We start from the raw sequence: 13,301 nt of genomic DNA on the forward strand, positions 1-13,301 counted from the left end.
TATTGGAAAGCACATGCAGTTCTTGTAGGTAGTCCTTGCTTAAAGTACAGCGATTGGTCAATGTTACATCAGCTCTGAATGTGGGGTAATTACAATGCAGAAAAGAATAAGATCAGTACAATGCAACAGCTTCAGTATTTTAGTGTTTATATGTATTTATTTGGCATATATTTGTATTAAGGAATTGCTACTGTATAGAGGTGATCTGAATTCCATGAGCTGCGGCGGTGCAGACTACTTCTGCTGATCACCGGCTGCCAGCAGTTTGGCAGATCAAATCTCACCAGGCTCAAGGTTGACTCAGCCTTCCATCCTTCGGAGGTCGGTAAAATGAGGACCTAGATTGTTGGGGCAATATGCTGACTCTGTAAATTGCTTAGAAAGGGCTGTAAAGCATTGGGGTTGCTTTGTTAACACAGCAAAATATACAGCTACACCAAATCTCTTGTCACTGAATGTTCAATACACTCATTTCTAACACAATACCTGGCAGGACTAGAGCCATGGGCATCCAGAGAGTTTCCTCCTGCTTCGTCTCTGTTGCTTTTTCCGGGATCAAATGGAAGGACAAATTTTAAGTTCTGGCAGCAAGGAGCTATAGAAAATAACATCCAGGAGTCGGCAAATGGGCCAGTAGTTGAAAAATGCTACCCCCAAAATAACAGCTGTAAAAAACTTTTGGCCAGAAAACTTGCTTGTTGGAAAGCAAATAGTTGCTTACATCAAACATACTCCAATGGCTTAATTGATGCCCAGTAACTGGCCAAAGAACCAAACCAAACGCGCTGAAGGAAATCTCACCAAGTTCCCAAATCAATGTTCACCAAGATTCTAATGCAATCTATGGTGAAGTTAGTTTCCAAAGTTCAATAGCAAGATTGATAGCAGTGGTACCACATACAAACAGGAAGAGCTGCGGAAAGAAATTGACAGGTTCACGGAAGTCAGACAAATATTTCTCCCACAGAGCTGAAGGGCAAAAATTAGGGAAATCTTTTTTAGAGGAGCAAGGATGCCCTCAGGAGAAGAGCTTTATCTGCCTTTTACCCTCCTCCATGTCCTCGGCCTCCTTGATCTCTTGCAAAGAGGAGAAAAAGAAACTGCACATGCTCAGAAACATTTTCCTGATATTACAACTCTGTAGGAGGTTGAGAAAGAATCAAGAAAGATGTGGAAGACATTAAGTGAAGCAGCAGCTGTGTGTCTTCATTTAAATCTTTGTTTTAAGGCATCTTTTCAAGTCTGTTACAGTCTGGTTATTTGATATAACCAATTAAGCAGAACTGCTGTGAAAGTTTTCCTCTCTTGAAACAGGTGTCTCAGGATACAGCAGAGGAAACACTATTCACACAATACAAGGAATGTTAGATACTAGCAACTGTCATAATGGTTTCCACCAAGGTCCTCTGTTCCGGCGGGAACATGGGTTCAATCTCATTGGTCGAAGGGTCTGACAGCTCCCTATAAAAGGGCTGCTGTCAGACTGAACCTTCGCTGGATTGTACATACTTGTTCTGTTACAATAAAGAGCTGTTGTTGCCTTTAGCCTGAGTGTGCCTTTCCTTTACCCAATCTAACACTGGCGACGAAGGTGGGATTTGAAGGCAACTAGACAAACCAAAAAGAACGTAGCAATCCAGCAAGTAAATCCAGCCCGTAGCTCAGCACGGCTTTGAGCAGTCATTTTTGAGCGGCAAACTCAAAATGCCCTCAGAACACAAAATGACCATGCACGCCCCACCGACTATGTACGACCCAGTCACTGAGCACTGGGAATCGTATATGCTGAGGTTCGAACTGATTCCTCAAAGCCAACGACCTCATGGGCCTTTCTGAAGGCCGAAAGAAGAACATGTGCCTGGGTTACTGTGGACGGGAAGTGTTCAAAACAGCCAAAGATCTATCTGAGCCAACGCCACTCCAATCAGTCGCTTGGTCAGTGCTCCAATAGATGCTGAGGATACACTATGCTCCCAAGCCATCTAAGCACATCCGCCGGCACGAATTTAATATTTGCAATCAGAAGGAAGGTGAATCGATCAATGAGTACTTTGCGGCACTAAGAAAGGCTGCAGCGTACTGCGAGTTGAGAGACCTAGATGAACTCATACTTGACCGCATCATATGCGGTGTGCAGGACATTAACTTACAGAGGAGATTACTTGCCAAATCTAATCTCACTCTGCAAATTGCCTTGGAAGAAGCCAGGGCATCCGAATCTGCCATTAAATCTACAGAAACCAGCAGCGCTAAAGCTCTCCACAAGATGTGCGAAAGAGCACACGTGTACATCGCGAGGCTATAGAGACTGGGGGCTCAGAAAGTGAAGATGACAACTGCCACATGTGCAGTAGCTGCACCAAGCCAGTGCACAAATTCGAACCGTGTTTCCCACCTTGCGCAAGCTGCAGAGGAGACTATGCCAGATTGTCTTGCCGTTTCCACGACACCACCTGCCAGCGTTGTGAGCAAAAAGGGCACATCGCCAAGGTTTGTAGAAGCGAACAGCCCACGACGACCTGGAAGCCCAGAAGCCAACCTAACCGCCAGCAGAGGCCCAACCAAAGGGCATGGTAGCTGCCTCCATGGTGCTCAGATGGCGACACCAGAGTCACCTACCACACCTCAATCGGCCAAGTTCGCACAAGGTGGCCAAAAAAGCTGAAGGTCATAGTCCTCATCAAGGGCTCTCCATGCGAGATGGAGATCAACACTGGGTCATCACTGACCATCATGCTGTGGTCTACACTCAAGCAGGTTATCCCTAGCCTGAAGAAGCAGCATCTACATGCCCCTGACATCCGCCTTCATGATTACCAGGGGAACCGAGTCCCCATCGTGGGCAAGGACACCTTCCGGGTGCAATTCAAAACCTTCAGTGGCCAGCTTCCAGCGACAGAAATGATTGAAACACTTTTGCAATGATGAGTAAATTTCCAAGAGGGACAACGACTTGTGTTTCAAACAAACAAAGTATCATGGGGTAGAGCACCTTGACTCATAAGCATTTAAAAATGCACTCAGGCATAAAAGAGGGAGGGAAGAACAACAGCTTCAAAAAAATGCAATTAAAAAAAGAGGTACTTTGAGTCAACACTCCAAAATATCAGATTCCATTCAGATGGAAGCAAATTCTCATTAAGTATGTTAAAACATTTACAAATGTAAGCAAAATATCTCAAAATCATTTCTTTTTATAGGTTTAATTAAGCATTTTAAACCTCAAAAATTTCCAGAAGAAAAAAAATCAAAATTGTATTCAGAGCAGACAAGGAACTGTAACTGCATAACTTTTATATGCAGATGAAAAGATCACAACAGTGAAAGGTAAAGGTACAGGAGCAGGTCACCCATTTACTCCAAATTTCTCAGAAGAGAGAGAGAGAAAATGTGATTAAACTGAGCAGAAAAACCCGCAGCCGACTTTAATGATCCAGAAGGAAGGAGAGAAAGAAGGGGGGATACACAGAGGCATTCACAGGTATCACTGGGGGCATTTCATACACACACTCATGGTAAAAATGAGACACTCACTCTCCCCGCTTTTCCTGCTTCCCTCCAAAGAATGACCCAGAAGGAAGTGGGGGGGGGGATTCATGCAGACAATCACAGGTCTCTGGATCCCTTCATTTATAACACCCTGGGGCATTGGGAACACATACTCACATTCATATTGCAATCAGATCTTGGCTTGCTCATGCCAACCAATCATTATAAGTATTTCAGGGAGCTTTTTTCACAAGCCACCAAGCTTCATTTTATTTTATTAGAGGATCTCACCCTCACTTCAGATTTGGAAATGTTAGCACACATGCATACACACACATACCATTAAACAACCTTGCAACTTACTGTTTCTTTATATGAATGGGAATCAAAGTATATTCACACCAACTTTTACCATCAACATACTCACATTTGCACTGCAATCAGACTGCTTGTGTAAATTAATTTTACATCCAAATTCCATTTTATTCTTTCTTCATGCAAAGCAATTATTACAATTATTTCAGGGACCTGTACATACGCCAATGAGCTCCATTTTCTATTATTAAAGGATCTCAACTTCCCTCCGGGTCTGGAAATGATTATGCACACACACACATACATGCACAAATACCATGGAACAACACTTTCAGGGCTGGGGGAGGTCCTGTCCCTTTAAATCTTCAATTTTCTTTCCTTGGGGAACATGTGGCCCATTCTCCAAGCAGTGAGAAAACTCAGAGAGCAGTTTAAATCCTAACTACTCTTCCGTTCCCCACAGCTTCAAGCCCAAGCTGAGAAGTTTACTTATTTTGCCAGCTGGTCAAACATATCATAATCAATTCAATGTTATTCAATTCTACATATTATTAGTATAGATGCACACCTAAGAATTTTAACATTACATCAAATTAATCAAGTCCAATTACCTAGGTCTTCCCATTCAGACAGGCTTTACCTTTTTATTACCTGCTAAATTTCTTACTTTTGCTCGAAGTTACGCCCATTGTTCTATCTCCTTAAGCACTAGATTGTTAATACCTGTCTCTGCCCTGGGGTGTTCCGTGTCCTCTTTCTAATTTGGAACTGCCAGCAGATGCTGGCAAATTTTTAAAGATCCAAACTCCTCTATCTTGATCTCCCAGCAAGTGCTGGCATATTTTTAAAGATCAAGATGTATAGGGACAATGTATAGAGATGTTTGTTCACACATAGTTTGCATTCAGCCAGGGTTCTAGGTTGGATCTCCCAGCAGGCGCTGACTGAATTTTTAAAGATCCAAACTCTTAGATCTCCCAGCAATTGCTGGCATAGTTTTAAAGGCCAAGATGTATGGAGACTTTCATTAACACGTCGTTTGCATCTGGGTGGGGCTCTTAAGCTCTACTTTTCTGTTTAAAGACAACTATTACTGCTACAACAGCTTTTTAACGTATTCCTATAAACTCCTCAGTCACCTTGGGGAAGAAACTCAGGTAGAGCTCCTCTTCAGTTCATCTGATGGTGGCCATAAAATCAGCAAATTTGTTGACAAAATCTAAATTAAAACTGCCTTCTGGAAGCCAGGTTTCTCCTTTAGGACCAATAGAGTAGGTTGGCCAGATAGATGTGCAGAGTGTTTTTACTCAGGTCGAAGGCAAACCTCTAATAAGAATTTCCTTTGTCTCATACATGCACACACAAGGCAACACTCTCCTCCTCCCCCAAAAGGGAAAAGAAAAATCTATACCTACCCCGAAGAGTACAAACTTCCAGGGCTGAAAGACATTAGAACAAGGTCCCCTCCCCCACAGAAAAGGCATTGTTGGAGGATTAGAGGTAAGGGGGGTAGATAGCTTGCAGGCAGAGTTTGGGAAAAAAAACCCACCAGTATTGCTGGTAACATTATTGGGATATCATAGATGAGAAATGGGGTCTGGATTCACATGCTTCAGGAAAGAGGTGAACAGGTAAAATCATTTAAACACACAATACATGCAAGGATGAGACTTCTCTTGTAAATGAACTTAAAACATTCTCTGGGTTGTTACTTTAAGGGAAGGAAGGAAGAAAAAATACTTCTCTTTACTCTGTTTTTGTTGGCCAAATAAACACAAAGTAAAGACTCCCCCCACCTTCACACAATTTTCTCGGCCCGACAAACTGAGTGAAGACAATTTATGCCAGTTTACTCTTTTCTTTCTTTGAATAATTTAACATTCTTGTCTTTTGGATTGGAGACATTTTATAGTTACAATTACCTTGAGGGCACACAAAGACTTAGACACCCATATATACAAGGACAAGGAGAAAACAAGATGTGGGGAGAGAACTCTCGGGTTTACACACCCTAGTCATTCCCAGCACAAATTTGTTAAATTAGGGGAGGCACAAATCTTAAACAAACAAACTCATGTGGTTGCATAGAAGACAGAAAAAGAGACAAAGAGAGAAGAGAAAAAAAAGAAACCCCAACATTTTCCCTTTTAAGTACCTTTATGTAGCCAAATTAGTTTTCCTGTATCATCTTTCAGCAAAGCCCATTTGCCACACAGTTTCTTTGCTCTCCATGCCAACCAAGATAGGTATGTGCCTGGCATTCCAGGCTTCAAGGAAATCTCCAAGGGAACTTCCTGTCACCCATGAGCTAACGCTTCCCATGACCCTTTACATGTAGGGCTCACATGGGCCTAGCCGGGTGACCTGCCGTAAGTTTTCGGAAGAAAAAAAAATTCCAGGAAGGGCTTCGATTCCCTCAACGAAGTATTCGGTCCCTTTCCTCGTAGGGAATTCTGCTAAGGTTTTCCGGATCCAAAAAGGTGATCCAGGGAGGACCTCTGCCCTTCTGCATAGAGGAACCAAGATCCAGCTGTGATTGGAAGAAAGATTTCATCACTCACACACATGCAGGCATGCACACATTTCCACGCTTTGCCATGCTTTAAAATTAAATTTTAGAGAATTAAAATTTAGAGGTACTCACCTTCTTTCCAGGCAGTCTTTGAGCTGAAACTCAAAACCCCTTTAAAACCTAGGTCCAAATGGCTAAGGCCAAGATAAAGTCCACCCACAGACTCAATGGGGTCTGTGCCGGCATGGGAGGCTTACCTGGGCCATATCCATTGGTTAGGCTAGCTTGGAGTCCCATTTGTGGGGTACCAATTCATGAAAGAAATGTCCTTCTGGGTTTGGCTCCAGGTGGGGAAAAAGACACTGGAGACATAGAGGCTGCTTGGAAAGATGGTTTTAATGGTAGACTGGACCACATGGTTTGAGTCCTGAACAGAACAGGTGATCACATGCTTCGATGTTGGTGGAGAAAAAGAGAAGGGAGGCTGAGATGTTGAGTCCCTGGTTTTATGCCCTCTCTGGCCTTTGATCTTGAGCTTGTATTCTGATTGGTTGTCAAACTCCCATGGGGCCATGCAGGGGCAACTCTCTAGGCTGTATTTTGAATCCCAAGTTTGGTTGAATTATCAGATGCCATGTGGTGAGTTTCTATGAAAAGCTGATACTACCTTTATTGTGTAAAGTGGACTAGCCCAGGCTTTAATGGTTCATTGACAAAGGAGGTGGGGGCAGGAAGCTCTGTCTTTTTAAAACATGTTTCTTCCTTTTCACATCCAGGGAAATATTCTGTCTTTTCAATATTTCCTAGGATATTTCATTTTTCTGGGAGTGGGATGGGTTTTAACTTCCTACATGACAAAAGTATAATATATCATTATAGCAGCAGACAGTTACAATTCCATATGTACTTATCTAATGTAAATATAACTATGTATGTCAAAAATAAAAATTGATGCAATTGCTGCCATTACAGCTTTCACAAATGTTTCATGAGGGGATTGATGCAGAACATATAAGTTGGGCAAAGTCTGATCTAGTAAACACAATATTTCTCCCACGGAACTGAAGATGAAACACAAGGAAAGCATTTTGTAGGTTTGTGTGACCAACTGAGCTTCATCTCAGGAGAACAGTTTTGTCTTCCCTGCAGCCTCTTCTAACTAGTTGGCCTTCTCCATCTCTTGCAAAGAGGACAAAATCAATCTGCATATGCCAAGAAATTCTTGTCCAATATTGCAACTCCATGAGGCTGATGAAGAACCAGGAAAGCAAAGCAACAGGTATGTATCTTCATTTAAACTTTTGTGGAAGAAAGGCATCTTCAACCCATTTATATGATATTGCCAATTTAGTAAAACTGAAGTGAAACATTTATTCTCTTGAAGCAGCTTCCTCAAAACATGGCAAAGGAAACCGTAATTGACACAATAAGTACCAGGAGGAAGGGAGGAGCACTTTTGAAAACAAAGCTGCTTTAAATAGAAGACATGTGAAGGACATTTTATCTACCATATCTGTTTAAAAATTTAGGATCACTATAGAATGGTAAGCCTAGCATCCTAAATGCTTAAATATGGGAGGGGTCAATTTTATGGTATGGTTTTGTGTCGTAGACTCTTCTGGGGAGGAGCCAATGCTTTGCAAAAACATGCAGTCTTTAGGAAAGACTTTCCAATGTAATTTTTGTAAGGAGGAAACATCTACAGGAAGGAAAGAGGCCTTTGAGCTAAGCTTGAAGTGGGACTGGCAATGAAGGGTCTCTGATTGCCACTGTTAGAATTATACTTTCTGGATGCAGCCTAAAGTTTTATTTGTCTGTATTGTGTGTGTGTGTGTGTGTGTGTGTGTGTGTGTGTGTGTGGGTGTGTGTGTGTGTTGTGTATATATGATGATGTTCAGAATTAAAAAAATAATATTGAGATGATATCAACATTTTTCTTTCTAAGACTTAATGGATAGCCAATTAGAAATGATTCGTGGATAATTGATTTTATATATGGTGACTACAGTGAGACTATTATATGCACAAAGATAGAAAAATGCAAAAATGTTCACAGTGGAGGGGTGGATTGTGAAGATGGCAAAATTTGCACAAATGGCTACATTGTGTTGTTTGATTAGGGAAGGAACAGCAATTACTTTTTTTATTTAATATATTTTTTATTATTTTTTAAGTTGTATATTTATATTGCGCATGAACAGAGTTGGTTCTGGGTATCATTCATATTAATCCAATTCACAATAACAATATTAGTAATCTCTATCACATTTCTCAAATTTAAGTAATCCTTATTATGTTGTTCAAACATATATTCAAAAATGCCTAACTCCTCATCTTTATCCCTATCTTCATCTCTATCTTTTTTGTTCTATCTAAACATTTCTCTATTATATATGAACAAATATAGCTGATTTGTCAGTTGATTTGTCAGTCCCCCTTTTTGCTCCAGTCCTTGGTTTATTTGTTGATATAGCCAATCCTTCTGTTCTTTCCACTCATTTTGCTTGTCCTTTATCTGGTTTTCCTCTTCATCAAGCTGTTGTTTTATTTGCTGATTTTTCTGATCCATATTTTTCCCCTGTTTGTATTCTATTTGCTGACTTAAGTAGTCGCTTTCTTCCAATCTTTCTGTTGTTTCCACCAGACCATGTACATTTTGGTCTTCATTTCTCATTCTTTGCTAAATATGGTCCACTTTCTGACCCATACCATCAATTACATTCAAAATATTTTGAAACATCAAGACCAGCTGATTAAAAAGTTCTCTCATTCCCAGTGCTGTTCCTTCAATTCCAGCCATAATGACAATAAATGTAGGGTAAACAATTACACCTCAATCAAATCTAACATCCCGGGAGTCCAAGATCCTGAGAGTATGCTTTGATAAATAAGATTCTCCTCTCCAATTCCTACACTGCCTTTTTTCCAGTAGATATTTATTTCACTCAATCTCCATATTTTCAGAGCAAAATCAATTTTCCAGAGGGATCAATCCCAGCAATTGCTCAGTACTCTGTTAATCCAAAATATTTTTCAAGTTCTTTGAGTCTACTCTGATTTTTTAGTCTTTTATTCCAGCTTGCCCGGATCTCTGTATGTTTCCAGGAGTCTAGGAGTCATTGTTCCTTCCATCAGTTGCCAAGTTGATGGCACTCTCAACTTACTTTTCAACATAAATCTCTATAAAAATTGTATTTTCCACTGCTAGCAAAATCCATTTAGAGTCTCTTCTTTAGGGTTTTTTTCTTATCCTTGACGTAACTTTAAAGCAAAAAGAATAATCTCACCCAGCAACACAATCTCTGTTCACAGCTCTCTACGCTCCTGCACTGTCTTGGGTATTCTGTCTGGTTTCTGCATCATGGCAGCCATTTTGACTGCTACTGCTCCTCATCTTCAGATGAGGGGGCTTTCCAAGTCAGGGAGGAGAGATGGGGTTCTCCTCGACTTGCAAGGTGGTCCCCCTTTACTTCACCCCCCCTTCAGGGGGCTATGGCTCGGATTTGAGCCATCCAATAGGAAGAGCTCAGAGGGGGATTGTGGCGATTGCTTTCCTTACCTCCGACACCACAGGAAGTTCAGCTAGAAGCTGAACAGCAATTACTTTTGATTGAAAAGCCGTTATGAACCTTTTGCTGAAAATGGATAAAAATAAACTGATGATTTCTGGATTTACTGATTTTTTAAAAAGACTGTATATAAATACAGTGGAATTATGCCATGCAATTTTGAGGAGGGAAACAGTATTAAGTATTCTTATCACTATTGTAAAGAAGATTGGATGTTGCTTCTGTCAGAAGAATAATTTGGGATTCCATTTCAAACCAGCGTTACACAACATTAAATAAAAATGAAATCCAGACAGCTGTGAGGAAAGGAGAAATATTTATTCCCAAAAGCAAAGAGTTTTGCTTTGGGGACAGCTGCAGAGATATTGGATACAGAGACATTGTTTTATAGAGGAACTTGTCCTGGGTGTAGAAGTATGCATGTGTTGATTCTAGGGTGAGACTTGAGGGGCGTATATATATATATATGCTGGTCTTGTTGTATTCAGGTCTTTTCCCATGTAAGATTGAGATTGTATTGGCAACGTTGCCAAGACAATCTTAATCTTACATGGGAAAAGACCTGAATACAACAAGACCAGCATACCTACACCCATGAAAATCTACAAACACACACACACACACGTGTGTGTGTGTGTGTGTGTGTTGCATTTGTGCTGATAAATAAATAAAGGGAGACTAGTATAGATCTATTTCAAGCTATTTAGCTCTCATCAGCTAGCCATACCCTTACTGGGATTTGAATCTGGGCTGTATTACATATTAGGCAGATGTATTAGCCACTAAGCCACAGGCTCTCCTCCTTTATCAGCTAAGCCAGGGAAATAGGTATGTATTGTATCACAACCCCTGGTATGCCCAAATATGGGAGGGAACACACTGCTTCCCTTTTCTGTCTTTCGGCTCACTCCAGGAGACCATCCAGGCAGAAAACCATATTTTTAATGTTGCCTTTGTTACATTTGTGTTGTATTTGTGCTGATAAATAAATAAAGGGAGAATAGTATAGATCTATTTCAAGCTATTTAGCTCTCATCAGCTAGCCATACCCTTACTGGGATTTGAACCCATATTTGGGCATACCAAGGGTTGTGACACAATACATATATCTATATATCTCTATCTCTATCTCTATCTCTATATCTATATAATCTATAGCTATCTATAGCTATAGCTACAGCGATAGATAGATAGATAGATAGATAGATAGATAGATAGACAGACAGACAGACAGACAGACAGACAGACAGACAGACAGACAGACAGACAGATATAGATATAGATATAGATATAGATATAGATATAGATATAGATATAGATATAGATATAGATCTGCACTCCTGATCAGTGTTCAGGGATGGAAATTTCAGTTGTTGCTCTTATGGAAGACCTAAATGGGATTGGATTACCACTTTCCGAAACGTATTCAAAATGGACAGTAATTAATGTATATAAACGTATAGTGCAGGCAAAAAGTATGTATATAGCAGCGATGGTGAACCTTTTTTGTTTCACGTGCCATAAGGGGGCGAGTGCAGGGGGTTGTGCGTGGGCGTGCCGCACTCATAATGCAATGCACAACACCCCCCAGCGCACATGCATGCATGACATGCACTTGCCCCCATTTTGTGCATTATTTTTTTGCCCTCCCCAGGCTCCAGAGGCTTTATAGGAGCCTGGGGAGGGTGAAAAAAGCCTCTCCCGCCCCTCCGGAGGCTTGCTTGTAGGGCCATTTTTAGTCCTCCGTAGCCTTCAGGGACCTTCAGGAGGCTTCCCTGAAGGCTCCGGAGGACTAAAAACAGCCCTATGAGTAAACCGGAGGTCACTTCCAGTTTGTCCATTGGGTCATTTTTTGTCCTCCGGAGCCTTCAGGAAAGCCTCCTGAATGTCTCTGGAGGCTTAAACCGGCTCTATGAGCAAACCAGAAGTCCATTCCCAAACTTTCTGTTTGCCCATAGGGCCTGTTTTTTGTACTCCGGAGGCTTCAGGGAAGCTCCTGAAGCCTCCGGAGGGCCTTTGGGAGGGCGGGGGGGGGCTGTTTTCGCCCTCCCTAGGCTCCTATAAAGCCTCTGGAGCCTGGGGAGGGCGAAAAATGGCTTTTAAAATGCTGAACTCAGCTGGCCAGCACACACATGCACGCTGGCCAGCTGACAAGGCAACGCCTCGCATGCCATGACAAATGGCTCCGTATGCCACCTGTGGCATGTGTACCATAGGTTCGCCATCTCGGGTATATAGCATGTGTACAGTATATGTGTATTATGTATGTGTTTGGGTAGATATATACTCTCTTGAGAGCAGGCAACATAATTTCATTTTTAATGTGGGCCGGTGTGCTCACAGTAAAAAAAAAAGTGACAATAAAATGATCTTATCTTATCTTATGAGAGAATACACTCTTATATTTCTATGACTTCCTTTTTGACAATCTAAAAGGGGCAGTTTTCAGAGTTTTTGTACCTTCCAAATAGTGCAGCTCCAAATTGGGATATGTTATTCAAGGTGGAATCTGCCTGCTCATTATATGCATGCTAAGAAGAAAGCTAAGTGTTCACATCATTGGATAGAACAGGAGAACCCTGAAGGGAAGAGTTTTTGGTTACAGCTTGTCATTCCAGATCATGACGAGTGCCATCTATTTTAGAACTATTACTTGCCTGGAATGTATGGAGTAGGTGACATACACAAAGTTGTATAAAACAAATGATAAACAACATGCTATGCTATGAGTAACATAATACCTTTATGAATAAGCAACATGTTTTAATTTGAAAATAGGGAAACTGTTTCCTTAAATTTTCACTTTCTATAAAATATTAGTTTAATTCTCTAATTTTAATTTTATATCAAATATAATCCATCATAACTGACATGAACAACACCATGAAGGAAGATCTTTACAAAGCATTGAATGACCTCCTTGAGAAGCAATATAACAGTTTTAAATGGTGGCTAATATGTATTAACTATAATGGAAAGCCAAACATTCCTACAGCTTCATTGGAGAAAGCTAATAAAAAGAAATTGTAGATCTCCTGATTCAATGTTATGGAGAAGATGCTGTAGAGGTGCACATTTATGTCCTTCAAAAGAGCAATATATATGAAATTGCTAAAAAAAAAAACCTTGAGGAAACGCTACAGATAGGTAATTCAACATATTATAGAAGAGTTATCTCCATGTGAGATCAACTGGAAATGAAAATTGGAAACTACTTCCCACTGAAATACTTTTCAACTGATTTGTTGTTGTTGACTAAGATTGATAGTAGCTCTCCATGTTTTCAGAGTGGGGCTTTCCTGCTAGTCTGAAATTCCCAGTCTTCAGTCTAGATTAGAATCAAACCTAAGGGAAGCATCTGCTTTATCACTCAATTTGGCACATTCCCATCACTGTCAAAGAAAAATATTGAGCCA

This window comes from Natrix helvetica (assembly GCF_964273705.1).
Source record: "Natrix helvetica genome assembly, chromosome: 1".
NCBI lineage: Eukaryota > Metazoa > Chordata > Lepidosauria > Squamata > Natricidae > Natrix > Natrix helvetica.